The 14,443-nt window shown below is 38.5% G+C and overlaps 1 protein-coding gene and 1 non-coding gene across 2 annotated transcripts in view; both read left to right on the forward strand.

The window, feature by feature from the left end:
* CNTNAP5 (contactin associated protein family member 5) overlaps window positions 1–14,443 on the forward strand; it is a 932,137-nt gene that overhangs the window by 14,421 nt on the left and 903,273 nt on the right. The window lies entirely within an intron of this gene.
* On the forward strand, window positions 10,733–10,894 carry LOC129400263 (U1 spliceosomal RNA). Its single transcript, XR_008627570.1, has one exon. It is a non-coding gene; the product is annotated as a U1 spliceosomal RNA (small nuclear RNA).

A 14,443-nucleotide genomic window follows, 5' to 3' on the forward strand; every position in this document is an offset into this window, starting at 1 on the left:
TTAGTCTATATGTTCTGATTCACACTCCCTAAAGACCTTACTCACTGAGTTCAGTATTTTAATCATCATCATCAAACATGGCACCTCACTTAGAAGTTGCCAGATGCTTTGTTTGGGGATTAATTTATAAATTGGTGTTTATTTAAAAAATATAAAAAAAATAACTGTCTGTTATCCTTAGATTACAGGTAGGTTCAAGTATTGCATGGCCTTCATATCTTTTTTCAGTCTTTGGGTGGCAGAGTGAACTCAAACTTCTTTCATAATCTCCTTCCATTCAATGAAATTACATGGGAGTGTGCATGCTTACTCCCACAATTATTCTTCACAGACAAGGTGTTGTGATTATCAGCTGCATGTTGGCTTCAGAGCATTTGCTGCATGGAGAAAGCTCAGCCCGTGTGTGAAATTACTTTCAAGGCAGGTGCAGAAAAATCATTTCAGATTTTTTTTCTTTATTCTTAACCTCTACTGTGTTTTCCTCTCTTACTTGGGCTATTACTTCCCTTTGTTGTGAGATCTGTCTTTGTATCTCCTTTGTTCTCTTTCTTCAGCTATTTTCTTGTCTCAGTAGACTTCTCTGCTTAGGGTTATAGATGATAAAGTAATTTGTTTAGTGTCCAGCTTCACAGTCAGCCTCTCTTACTATGTCAATAGCTGCTATTAAGAGAGAGCATGGAGACTTCTAGAGTAGCTCAAACCGAGGCAACTAATAACTGTCTGTTGGTATTTCAAAAAGAGCCCATGTCTCAAAATAAGGCATCCCATACTTTAAATATTGTAAATAGGTTTTTGTAAAACTATTTTTGCAAAATTATTTTGTAAATTATCAAGGATTAACTGAAATAAATTTTTATATAAAATTTTGTTATGTAAAATAAATGACATAGATTACTGCTTAAGAATGCATTAACTAAACTCTTATTTATCTTATTACATGGAAGTGATTAGATGTATGAGAGTTTTGAGAAGGCAGTAGAATGATCCTCTCAATTGTGGCCAATGTTTGGCTTTACACATCAGCAAGGACCCCCAGAGTATGCACCATACATTTATTTGTATAAGTGCTATTGGATTGCTAAATATTTTTATTATTTTATATGTCCATTTTTGTAAATGAGTACATAGTTGACTTACCATGGGAGATGGGAAGTAATGAGCTATCAGATTAAATATTAAGGTTATATTGTACATCCTGCCTCTCAGAGAGCCCGGCAAGCTACTGAGAGTATTCTACCCACATAGACAGAGCTTGGCAAGCTACCCATGGCATATTTGGTATGCCTAAAACAGTAACGATGAGTCTCATTCCCTTGACCCTGAATGAGCCTCCAATCACTGGGAAAGACGAGTAAGGAGAGGCTGCTAAAATCTCAGGGCTGGGGGGAATAGAGATGTTACCGGTGCCCGCTCGAATAAATTGAGGGACAACAGGATTTATTTATTTATTTATTTATTTATTTATTTATTTATTTATTTATTTATTTGAGGTGGTGGTGGGTAGCATATCCAGTTCAGGGTCCATTTCTGATTCAGTGCTCAATGGTGACCCCAGGTGGTACTTGGATAACCATATGCAGAATCAGGGATTAAAACCTGGGTCAGCTAGATGCATGACAAGGGCTTTACACCCCAGTCTATATTTCCATCTCATTTTAAACTTGAAGTAATTTTCATTTAATTTTTTGGGAGGGGGAGAGATCCCTGTTTTTAATCCTTTGGAAACCTTGTATTTTATTGCTACTGTGCAATTATTATCTCAGATCAAGAGAAACTTTTTATAACCCAAACAATTTTTAAAACAATGTTTAAAAGTTTACTGATTAGAAGAGTATATTAATTAATAACTGTCTCATTTTTCTTTCCTTGATTAATATATAATAACTAAGTATGCTTATTTGAAAATAGCAATCACAATTTTGGATAGATATTGCACAGTGACTGCCTTGAATGTGGTCAATGCTTACACAGTGACTGCCTTGAATGTGGTCAATGCTTGATCAATCTCCAGTGCTGCATATGGTCCCTTAGGAAAACCGAAAAATAAATGAATAAAATAGAATATACTCTTAAAGTTCTCTAAAGTGTAGCAGAGAGTAGTATAATAGATAAAGTACTTTTTTTTTTTTGCTTTTTGGGTCACACCTGGCTCTGCACAAGGGTTACTCCTGCCTCTGCACTCAGGAATTATCCCTGGTGGTGCTCAGGGGACCATATGGGATGCTGGGAATGGAACCCGGGTCGGCCGCGTGCAAGGCAAACGCCCTACCCGCTGTGCTATCGCTCCAGCCCCGATAAAGTAGTTTTCTCGCATGCACCAAAACAAGTTTAATTCCCAGCACTCCAGATATTTCTCCAAGCTCTACCAGGTGTGATCCCTGAGCACAGAGCAAGAAGTAAGGCCCAAGTGCCATTGGATGTGACTCACAAATAAATTGGGGGGAAAACATTTGTCTAACTCCATCCTATGGAGTGGAGCGATAGCACAGCGGGTAGGGCATTTGCCTTGCACGCAGCCGACCCAGGTTCAATTCCTCCACCCCTCTCGGAGAGCCCAGCAAGCTACTGAGAGTATCCCACCTTTATGGCAGAGCCTGGCAAGCTACCCATGGTGTATTTGATATGCCAAAAATAGTAACAAGTCTCACAATGGAGACATTACTGGCGCACACTCATGCAAACTGATGAACAATGGGATTACAGTGATACAGTGATACAGTGAACTCCATCCTAAAAGAGATCTAATGCTAGTCATATAACAAATGGAGAAAATAACTACTTGCTATATTGTATTCTATATATGCATAGGATAAATAAAGTAAAGCACACCCAAGAGGCCTGAATCAGTAGCAGAAATATATGGACAGAATTCTGCATGATGACATGCATTTCAGTACTTAATAAAGCTGTACTTCTATCTCCAAACATTTGTGAAAAAGAAAAATGGATTTTGGACCTTCATCAGTAAGGCTTTCTTACTTTTTTATAGTTTTGATAAGTGTGGCTAATTAAATAAAACTGTTGTATATTTTAATGCCAATTTTGGTTTCTAATTCTGGTAAATCTGCTAATCGTAAAATAATCTTGCATGTTTTGCTTAGATTCAATTCACTAGAAAATCCTACCAATTAGGTCATCGTTCACAAGAAAACTACTGGCATTAGAGACATTGTACAGTGGGTAAAAGTGCTTGCCTCACATGTGGTTTGATCCCTGGCATCCTATATCCCTTAGCACTCTCAGGAGTGAGCCCTGAACACAGAGGCAGTAATAACCCATGAACATCTCTGGGTGTGGGACACTCCCACAAAAAGCGAAATCTAAACCCACTGTTGAAGTCCAAATGCTTTTTCTCTGCTTAAAATAATTAATACCATACATAAATGTTTTACATATCTACATATAGACACAGATATAGGTTAACTATGTATCGCATAGAAGATAGAACATTATATGTGCACTCATTCTATGTGATAATTCATTAAGTGTCAAAATATGTTATCCCCCATTTTATCACAGTGATTCAATAAAATAAAATTAAAAAAAAGAAAAAGAGAAAAAAATCTGTTATCCCCCAAATATTGATTTGAGTGCCAACTTTGCGATTATTTCTCAGGAAATGAAATAGTAATTTGGAAGAAATGTGCAATCTATTTTTCTGTAAAATTGAATGTTTTTCAAAGAGGATTGATAAATACAATTGGAGGTGTACAGACATGTTCCACTCTGAATGTTTCAAGATAGTGTTAAGCTAGCACCCTTTATATTCTGATTTGTGAAGTATGTGTGTGTCAGGGGAGAGGGGCCTGAGTGTGTTTTTCTTTTCTGTGATACTTTATATTATGGACAAAATGTGAAACTTCAGATACATTCTGCTTTTTATTTCAGTAACATATTCAGAGCACAGTGATTCTTGAGTAACATATTCAGAACATAATAATTATTTATTATGTGGATAATAAGCACACATAGTATTAATGAGTGCCCCACCCTTGCAATTTATTGATCAAAATGCTATTACCTGAGAAAAACAAAGATCTTCAATAATGTTCTAATTAAATGAAGAATACAGGAAGAGACATACAATTACAGAGTGGTTTTGAGATATTGATTTGTTGTTTTGAAATAATCTTATGGCTTGTCCTGTTGAAGACATAATAACAAACATATATATATATGTGTGTGTGTGTGTGTGTGTATGTGTGTGAGTGTGAGTGTGCCAATATGTGCCTATGTGTGCATTCATTTGCAAGTTTTACATTAACATATTTTAAAAATTATTATTTTTTTTATTAATGAGTCACCGTGAAAGTACAGTTACAGAATTTCGTGCCTGTGTTACAGTTATACAATAGTCAAATACGCATCCCTTCACAAGTGCTCATTCTCCTCCACCGATGGCCCCAGGGTCCTCCCCTCGCCCCCTGCTGTTCCCCCCCCCCCACACACACACCCCATGACAGGGAATTCCTTACTGTTCTCTCTCTCCTTTTGGGTGTTAAGGTTTGCAGTGGAGATACTGGGTGGCTATCGTGTTCAATCTATAGTCTGCTTTCAACCCGCCTTTCCCATCCTGAGTGAATCCTCCACTACACTTTAGTTGGTGTTCCCTTCTCTATCTGAGCTGCCCTCTCCCCCAGCATGTGAGGTCAGCTTCCAAGCTGTGGAGCAGGCCTCCTGGTACTTCTTGCTACTATTATTGGGTGTTAGTCTCCCATTCTGTTGTATTATATTCCGCAAATGAGTGCAATTTTTCTGTGTCTGTCTCTTTCTTTTTGAAAATTTAACACTACATATTACTGCATTTTGAAGATTATCAAACAAGGTTGAAGTGCTTTCTAAGGCACCAGTAGAATATATTATTTTGTTCTTAACATGAGTGTTATCAACATGGAAAAAAATAGCCATAGATACATAGATACTGAATAATGCCTGCTTTGACAGAACTGATATTTAAATAAAAAGTATAATGTTGACATATTGCACATACATAAAATGCACATATGTTTGTATATACAAGTATTCACTGAAATGATATTCTTAATTTTCATCTTTGATAACCAAAGTGTTTTAGCTTAAGTTTTATCAAACAAATCTTTTCTAACTATTTGTAATCTGATAAAAGATCTAGACTTAGAAAGACTATGATAATTAAGCACAGATTGTGGCTTAGTAGTCAAGAGACTAAACCACTGTGAAATTGATTGGTACAATTATTCCAAGAAACATCTGAGCAAGTAAGACAAAATCAATTCAAGAATAGAACGTATAACTCTACTGATTTCCTCGCCTTTGTTGGTACATTGAGTTAGATATTCCTGTTTTCTACACAAATATAAATTGTTGTGGAAGGTACATAGATGACAGGTATATAGATAATCATGCTCATTGCAACAGAAATAATACTACGTATATAAAACTGTAGCACTGTAGTACCGTCGTCCCATTGTTCATAGATTTGCTGATTTGTTTGACTGTGCACCAGTAATGTCTCCATTGTGAGACTTGTTGTTACTGTTTTTGGCATATTAGATATGCCACAGGGAGCTTGCCAGGCTCTGCCGTGTGGGTGGAATAGTCTCTGTAGCTTGCCAGGTTCTCCAAGAGGGACAGAGGAATTGAACCCGGGTCAGCCGCGTGCAAGGCAAATACCCTATCCGCTGTGTTATTGCTCCAGTCCATTATATGAAACAAGAAAATATGTTTTATTTGAATATTAAATACCATAGTAAAACTGTAGGACAACAGAAAAAAATTCTTGGTCTCAACTTCACCACAGATGTCATTAGTATTTTGCCAATAAGGTTTGTAATATTTGCCCTGATTATCTGCTATTATATGAATAACAGATAAATAAGTTTTTATGGAAATGATGTGAACATATTTCTAACATATTGATCTTTATCACCATTTTTGTAATTTTTTAATTTGGGTTAAAAGTTGATAATTCCTGAGTGTACCATCCTCATAGTCTCTATACAGATAAATGATGAGGGATGATTTGGGTTTAGTATGAAGAGGAACCATGGGGACATATTTGAACTTGGAAATGCAATGGCATATTCATTCTTCCTGTTAGATTTTCTAGGTTTCCTCTGGCTTAAATTTTTTGCTCATGAAAATCATCTCAATAGGTTACTGTTAGTTGAGTGTCAAGCAATAATTAAGTCTGTCTTATGCAAAGCTTTATCTAATACCATCATTTTTCCTTATTTCCGTATCTCCCATTCTAATTTTGATACATTCTAGTGAAGACTTGGTTTAAAAATAAAGGTGACAATGTGTTAATGTAAGTGCTTTTGAGGTGATATTGTTACATAGCCCAAGGAAGATGCAATGATCTATTCAGATGGCATTTTCTACCCCATTTAGCAGCCCAAAGATCAGTTTAGATAAGGATCCTGGCTTTGATTGCATATCTGCTCCAATCTAATCTTTAATTTTCAAATCAGGTAGAGCAGAAATACACTTCTTATATTTGTCTTTTTTGTTGTAATAGGATTGAAGGCTCTTTAGTTTCTACTAGATTTCTGCTACAGAATTAGAAAATGGACCCATAAATTGAGGTTTTACCTGTAAAAGCAGCTAAACCTAAATACTTGTTCACATTTCCTACAGCTTCAAGACAATTACATCTTAAGTGTTAAAAACTAATAATATCCCCCTGCTATAAGCATAGTAAAATATAACCACAAGACTAGAGTATAACCATAGGACTACACTCTTTCTATGTGAAAGTTATAATTAGTTATTAGTAGGGAATAAAGTGTTATTCCCAAATCCTAGCAAACTTTTCCCCTTTTCTCTGCTCACTGGAGTATCCATGACCAGGACACTTCACTTATTTATTATTATTCTACTGCAAATATCTAAGAACAATGTTCACATCTGTCTTAGTCATCTTGTCTCTTCTTTTCCTTTACATTAACTACGATTTGATTTCATTCTCTTAAACTTTCAACCCGCGTGCTTTCTTACATTTTGTTGCAATTAAAGTGCAACTAAATAGGGAATTACATATATCCAAATCTGTGTTCACCTATCTGTGGGGACAACAAAATAATGAAAAAAAGGAAACCGGTCAGTGCTTGGAGCTTACTCCTATCTCTGTGCTCAGGTGTCACTCCTGGGAGGCTCAGAGGATCATATGGCAAACCTGGGATTGAACCTGTGTGAGCTCTGTGCAAGGAAATCACCATACTCACTGTGCTATTGTGTAGGCACCCTTTTTTCCTCCTAATTCGTAAATTGCTGAATTGTGATTCAATGCAAGGTATTATATTCACCAAGTCTTCTTTGTCGTAATGGTGGTTATCATTGTTGACTGCCTACTATGTGTCAGATTTTGTCACTGTATAATTACCACAAATCTGCCCCATAATCATATGGGGCTATTCTAAGGAAACTTAGATTTAGAGTAGCTAAGTTATTCAAATGCATGTAGCTATTAGGTCCTTAAACTGATATTCTAACCTGGCCTTCAATTACAAAATACTGAGGATAGAATTTGAAACTCTGGCTAAGATTTAAGCTTTTAACAGGTTCTCAATATATCATTTGATTTGAAGAAATTACATTCAGTTTATAAGTATTTTTTGAGCACAGTTCCAAAATAGCAGCTGATTTTAGTTTCTGGTGAAAAACACATTCCACTTTTGCTTAGAGTCTATGAACAGCTACTTTCAGGCCTTACCAGCTTTAAGTTCCACCTTTTGGAAGCTTTTCTTTTCTCTTCTTTTTCTCCCCCTCTTAATTGAATCACAGTGAGATGCACAGCTACAAAGTTGCTCATGATTGAGATATGAAGGTTTATATTGCTCCCTTCCCACTGTTTTTACACTCACTTAATTTTTCTTAAAGCCTTAGGGTTGCTCTTATCTGACCTGCCAATATGATGGATGCTGTGATACATTTGTTGAACATATCCTTTGGGGTGACCTTATCTTTGAACCCCACTTTTTCAATTGTAGCTTTCATACTGTGAAAAAAGGCAATAATGGGAAGAAACCCGACCTGTCTCTCTGTCATACACACACACACACACACACACACACACACACACACACAGACACACACACACACACACACCCCGAGTTGCACTCACAGTAAAATGCACACATTAATAAACAGGCTCCTTGGTGCCAAAATGATAGTATAGCAAATAGGGTGCTTCCTCTGCACACAAGCACAAAATACCCAGGTTTGATCTCTGGCACTGCTTGTGGTACCCTGATCTCAGAGCCAGCAGTTAAGCCCTGAGTACCACTAAGTGTCCCCCCCAAAAAAAAAAGAAAAAGAAAAAGAAAAAGAAAAACAGCAAACAACAGCAAACAAATAAAAAACCCAAAACAAATCCCTCTCTTAGGGTCAACTGAATTAGTGCATTGCATACCAGAAGCCTCAATTCTATTCCTAGCACCTTATTTTCCTTTCTGACTCCTAGAACCACTGGGAGTAGCCCCAAGAACTGCAGTGGTACGTCTCCCACCAACAAAACAGGTCCATCTTCTGGAGTAGCACTGTAGCACTGTTGTCCATTGTTCATCAATTTGCTTGGGCAGGCACCAGTAATATCTCCATTGTGAGACTTGTTACTGTTTTTGGCATATTGAATACCCCATGGGTAGCTTGCCAGGCTCTGCCGTGCACGTAGGATACTCTCAGTATCTTGTCAGACTCTCCGAGAGGGGATGGAGAAACTGAACCTAGGCTGGCCACTTGCAAGGCAAATGCCCTACCCACTATGCTATCACTCCAGTCCAACAATTTTCATTCAGAAGTTTAAAAATGCACATTAGGGGCTGGTGTGATAGCACAGCGGGTAGGGCATTTGTCTTGCATATTGCCGACCTGGGTTCGATTCCCAGCATCCCATATGGTCCCCCAGCACCGCCAGGAGTAATTCCAGAGTGCAGAGCTGGGAATAATCCATGTGTATCTCTGGGTGTGACCCGAAAAGCAAAACAAAAAAAAAATGCACATTGCTTTAATATCACAGAAAACGCATGGAACAATGTTCTAGAGAGGTCAGAAGGATGGCAGAGATATAAGTCACTTTTCATGTGGCTGATATAGGTTTGATTCCCGATACTGCCTGTTAACCCCAGAGCACAGAATAGCTCTAACTCAGTTCAGTGTGACCCACCTTCCCAAATAAATATATAAAACCTAATAGAATTGTCAAGTGAGAATAGACTTCAAATTTGTCTCTGATTTCAAACTATTTGCCCTGGGGCCCAAGAGCTAGTAGAGAGGTTAATGCTCTTGGTTTGCTTGTGGCAACGTAGACTCAAATGGTTTAATCGTGGTACCACTTGATCTCCTGAACACTATAGGATGCAGACCCCCAGCACAGAAACCTGTGTCATCTTCAGGCACCACTGCTACTCCCTACCAAAAATATTGCTCAATGTTGAAGATTCTAGGGTCATATTTCTGATTTAGAAACTCCCCAGAAACAAAAAGTCATAAAGAATAGCCCTGAATCAATTTTATGGCTCTACACTTATATCTTTCAGCCTGGCTGGACTCTACTTAATGTATTTTTTCATTAAAAATACTTTATAAAAATGTTGCTAGATCTCATTGCAATACAACATAAAGTTATAAATATATTTATATTATTTTTAGCATCACTGAGATAAAAAGAGATAAAAAGAGTCAATAATGATATTAAAACATCTTTTCTTTCAGTTCTAATTCGATTTTTAGCATATTGACACTAATAGTTTTATGTGTTGGTAAAGAAGATGGGATAAAGCAATATTGACAGAGATTCATCTTTCTTCCCCTGCTCCTGTTCTAGAATTCTGACCAAGAAAAAAACCAATACTCAAGAGGGAGACACTGATTTCTATTTATGCATGCATACTGGACCTAGCCAATGCCAAAAAAAGGAAAAAAAAGAGCCAAGCCCCATCCTCATTTACACAGAGCTTATTACAGTGCATTTCAAAGGACATACAATAATTAATACAATTGGTAATAGGTACACCATGCTACAGAAAATTTTCCATAGTTGCAGATATTTACCTAGAGTTGTTTTTAGCCCCCAAGATCCTATTGTCCACAATCCCTGAGATCCAATTTTTGACAACCTTATCAGAATCCTTTGGTCCCCATCTGGTGTCTGGGAGAAATTTACTTCCCACAGCTTAATAAGGCCCATTTGTCCCTGGAAGTAATTCACTGCCTGTTGGGATCCACTCAGATCCTGGATTGATTTATTGTCTATAGGGTTTACTTCCAAGTTCCACTTAAGGCACAGGACTTGGCATCAGTCTTCCCCCGATTCACTTCAAACTTTTTTATTTTCCATCTCACTCCAACTTACTCCAGTTTTGTCACAGCAAGTCCTACCTGAACCCTGAATTAGTGCTCTATGTTGTGTGAGCAAATTTTGTGAGATGCCTAGAAATGATAAACAACTACTGCTCATGTGAGTACACTGCAGTTTTTGGCATAAAATTGTTGTATTTCATCTGACTTTCAAAACAAATCCAGAACGCACAAAGGAAGAATAGTTCCAACTCTGAGTCTTGGCTGGATTTTCCTGTTTGACCTCAGAGGAGTTGAGGACAAGACAAAGAGAAGACAGGGAAATTTTGAAGATACTTTGAAATTTTGACGATACCATCACTTTTCCAGGTGAAGTTAGCACATTGCAAAGTTTGGATTAATCGGGGTGATTATGTTCATCACAAAAATGTTTTTAAAAGATATTAAGAAATTTATGCTTACCTGACAGGGGAGATACTATGATCATGAAGATGATTTTTGCAGGGTGTGGCTAATCCATTGTGCTCAGCATGAGCTGACCCCTCCAATTTCCCCAAACGTGGGAAATGTGACTGAATAATTTGTGATACTGGAGGACTATTTGCACTCTCCCCTGAAAAGAAAAAAAAAAGCGATATAGTTTCTCTTTGTCCTGTCTGTAGCTATTTCTTTGCAGAAGAGAAAAAAATGTCAAATTAGTTTAACATACAGGATTTGCAAGTCTCTAAATTTTGAATCTGAAACATTAGCTTGTCCCAGCGAGAATCCATTGAATTTAAATAATTTCCTTTGCATCTAAATCAAGATGCTTAAGTATTTGGTTTTTGTTTTGTTTTCTCTCAATTGCCAGGTGCCCCCAGCCATTAACTACTTACACTTCCCCAGGTCAAGTTAAAATCTGAGGTACATTTCGCAGAAGAAATTGAATGTTTGTGCTAAGAGGACTTTCAGGGGAGAGAGATGAGAACAGTTTTCTTCCCAGCAGGAAAGGACTCCACATGAAGGCTTTGGTGCCTTCTGAGTAATCTCTTACCAAGTGCTGAGGAAACCAGAAAAAAAATAGTGGCAGGAGATGTAGCTTTGGGCACACATTTTTCTTTAATCTAATACCAAGTTTATTAGACACTTAATATCTCCAATTGCAAGAGATTTCTTTGATACTGAAATCTCAAAATCCCCCAAGGTTCAGCTTGAAAGGAGGCATGTACTTACTGTCCTTCGTCAGCACCCACCGTGGCAAAAGAATTGAGTAGTCCAAACACCCAAGAACTGTAGAAATAAGTACCAGGAGGTTGACTCCATGGCTTCGAGGCTGGCCTCACGTTCCGGGGAAAGGTCAACTCAGAGAAGCGATCACCAACTACATTGTAGTCGAAGGCCATGTCGGGGAAGGGAGTTGCGGGCTGAATGAGGGCTAGAGACTGAGCACAGCGGCCACTCAACACCTTTATTGCAAACCACAACAGCTAATTAGAGAGAGAAAACAGAAGGGAATGCCTTGCCACAGTGGCAGGGTGGGGTGGGGGGGAGATGGGATTGGGGAGGGTGGGAGGGACACTGGGTTTACGGGTGGTGGAGAATGGGCACTGGTGAAGGGATGGGTTCCCAAACTTTGTATGAGGGAAGTATAAGCACAAAAGTGTATAAATCTGTAACTGTACCCTCACGGTGATTCTCTAATTAAAAATAAATAAATTTATAAAAAAAAAAAGAATTGAGTAGTCCATGATGACAAAAATAAGAACAAAAAGTTATTAGATATCTGACAGTTATGGAAATTATTATAAATGAGAATTTTTTTAATTGCATATATCTTTCATCTTTATTATAACCCTGCATAATAAAAATCTGTTGAGTGGCTGAAAACACAGTACAGTGCATGAGGCCTTGACTTGTACATAGTCAACCTCTTTTGAATCCCTAGCACTACATATGGTACCCCGAGTCCACCAGGAGTGATTCCTAAACGGAGAGATAGGAGTAAGCCCTGAGCACTGCTCTGTCTGCCCCCCCCCCCCCCCACAAATAAGTAAGTTATCAGAGGACAGAGTTAGATTTGTTATCACATAGCTGACTGAATTCCTTAGTATGGATATTTGAATTTTGTAAAATAAATATACAAAAGTCCAGAGGTTTATAAAGTTACAGTTTTATATTGAACACCTTTGAGGGGGTATTTTGGCGTTCCTATTCTCTGCCCTATGTCAAGGCCTATTGTTGGTTTCTCTTTGGTTCCATGCATGCTGTACTTGGTGGCACGGGTCTCTCTGGGATTTGTTCACAGATTTCTGCAGATCTCTCACTTTTCTTGCTTGTGCCTTCTGCTTTTTGCCCCTTTGGTTTTCTGTTTAGTTTAGTGTTTTGCACAGGTGTTGCTTTTCCTGCCATCCCTCAGAACACTGAGATCCAATTAAGTTCAGGGGTAAGGTTCTTTTCATAGCTGACAGGTTGCCTCCAAGTTAATGAGATTTAAAATGACCAAATGTAGTTAAACTAAATAGACTAGCTGGGGAATCTTCTACTCCTTCTCCTTCCAGGTAACAAAAGTCTTTTGCTTAAGATCATCATAAAGGTGCAGAAGGGAGATGGCAATTCAGTGACCACAGACTTCATTAACGTGGGCAATGAAGGGATAGGATGAGGTACTGGGTCCCAGACACTGCAGCCTCCACCCTTGGCCTAAACCCTAGGGTGGTAAGATAATTGACCTGGTGAGTGAGCCTGTTTAAGCAGAGCAAAGTCTATGTATTTAAAGGGGGTATGCAGATCAGACTGACACAGCTGAGGCCTCTAAAAGAAAGAAGCTTGTCTAGCATTCTTAGGAGACACTTTTGTTTCAGGGGGTGGGGGTCTACTGCTGTGAATCTTGGTGTTTATTCTTGGCTCTGCACTCTTGGCTCATTCTTGGAGAGGGTTGGGAACCATCTGAGATGCTGAGGATTGAACCTAGGTGAGCTGCAAGCAAGGTAAGTGACCTACCCAGTGTAGTAGTATCACTCTAGCCTGTTTTAGGGGAATGTTTTTATAGCATATTTCCAGGCTGCCTTTTTCACAGGGAACTTCTGCTTTATATAGATTAGTTAGTCCTAGGAAGGGGTAAGAAGGAGGCATGTACCTACTTTGGAAGAGGAAATAAATTGTACCTAAAATATTCTAAGCCAATTACAGAAAAAGGTTTTATACACACACACACACACACACACACACACACACACACACACACATACATGTAGCACTGTAGCACTGTCATCCCCTTGTTCATTGATTTGCTCGAGCGGACACCAGTAATGTCTCTATTGTGAGACTTGTTTTTAGTGTTTTTGACATATCAAATATGCCATTGGTAGCTTGCTAGGCTCTGCCGTGCGGGCAGGATACTCTCAGTAGCTTGATGGGCTCTGAGAGGGACAGAGGAATTGAACCCAGGTCAGCCACATGCAAGTCAAACACCGTACCCACTGTGCTAATATATATAAAAGTATATTATATATGTAATAGTTGGATCTATTATGACATATACTGAGTCCATTATAACAGGTAATAACATATATATACATATATCTACATACATATACATATACATTTTAAACTTATCCTTAAAGGAGTACTGTGGCCAATTCTTGCAATTTGGGTGGTAGAAGCATGGAATGCATATTATGCTGGGCCAGATGGGGAAAGCTAGGGTGCCCATGCCAGTCCTAGGAACTGTGGCAGAATGGTGTAATGGTATGGCCTCCAGAATCTCCTGGGTACAGCTGGTTATCACTGTGAAGAGGAATTCAGCTTACCAGTTTTTTGAAAAGGGGGATAAGCTGGGCATCTTTTGTGGGGCTTTTGCTGGACCACGTGAAGTAATTATCCTCCTTTTATTTATTTTTTTATTTTGTTTTGGACTGCCCCAGTAGTGTTTGGGCATCACTCCTGGCTTTATACTTGAGATGGCAGTGCTCATAGGACCATATGGGAATCCCAGGATCACATCCATGTTGGCTGTGTGCAAGGCAAGTACTTTACCTGCTGTGCTATTGCTCTGGACCCAGTGTCCTCCTTTTCAATAAGGAGATGGGACGGAGTCACGTGAAGAAATAGCCAGAACTCACTATGGATGCACAATAGAGATCATAGTTTGGTTTAGCAAACTGTAATTGTGAAAGGTTTGGTGCCT

This window comes from Sorex araneus, chromosome X (assembly GCF_027595985.1).
Source record: "Sorex araneus isolate mSorAra2 chromosome X, mSorAra2.pri, whole genome shotgun sequence".
Lineage (NCBI taxonomy): Eukaryota > Metazoa > Chordata > Mammalia > Eulipotyphla > Soricidae > Sorex > Sorex araneus.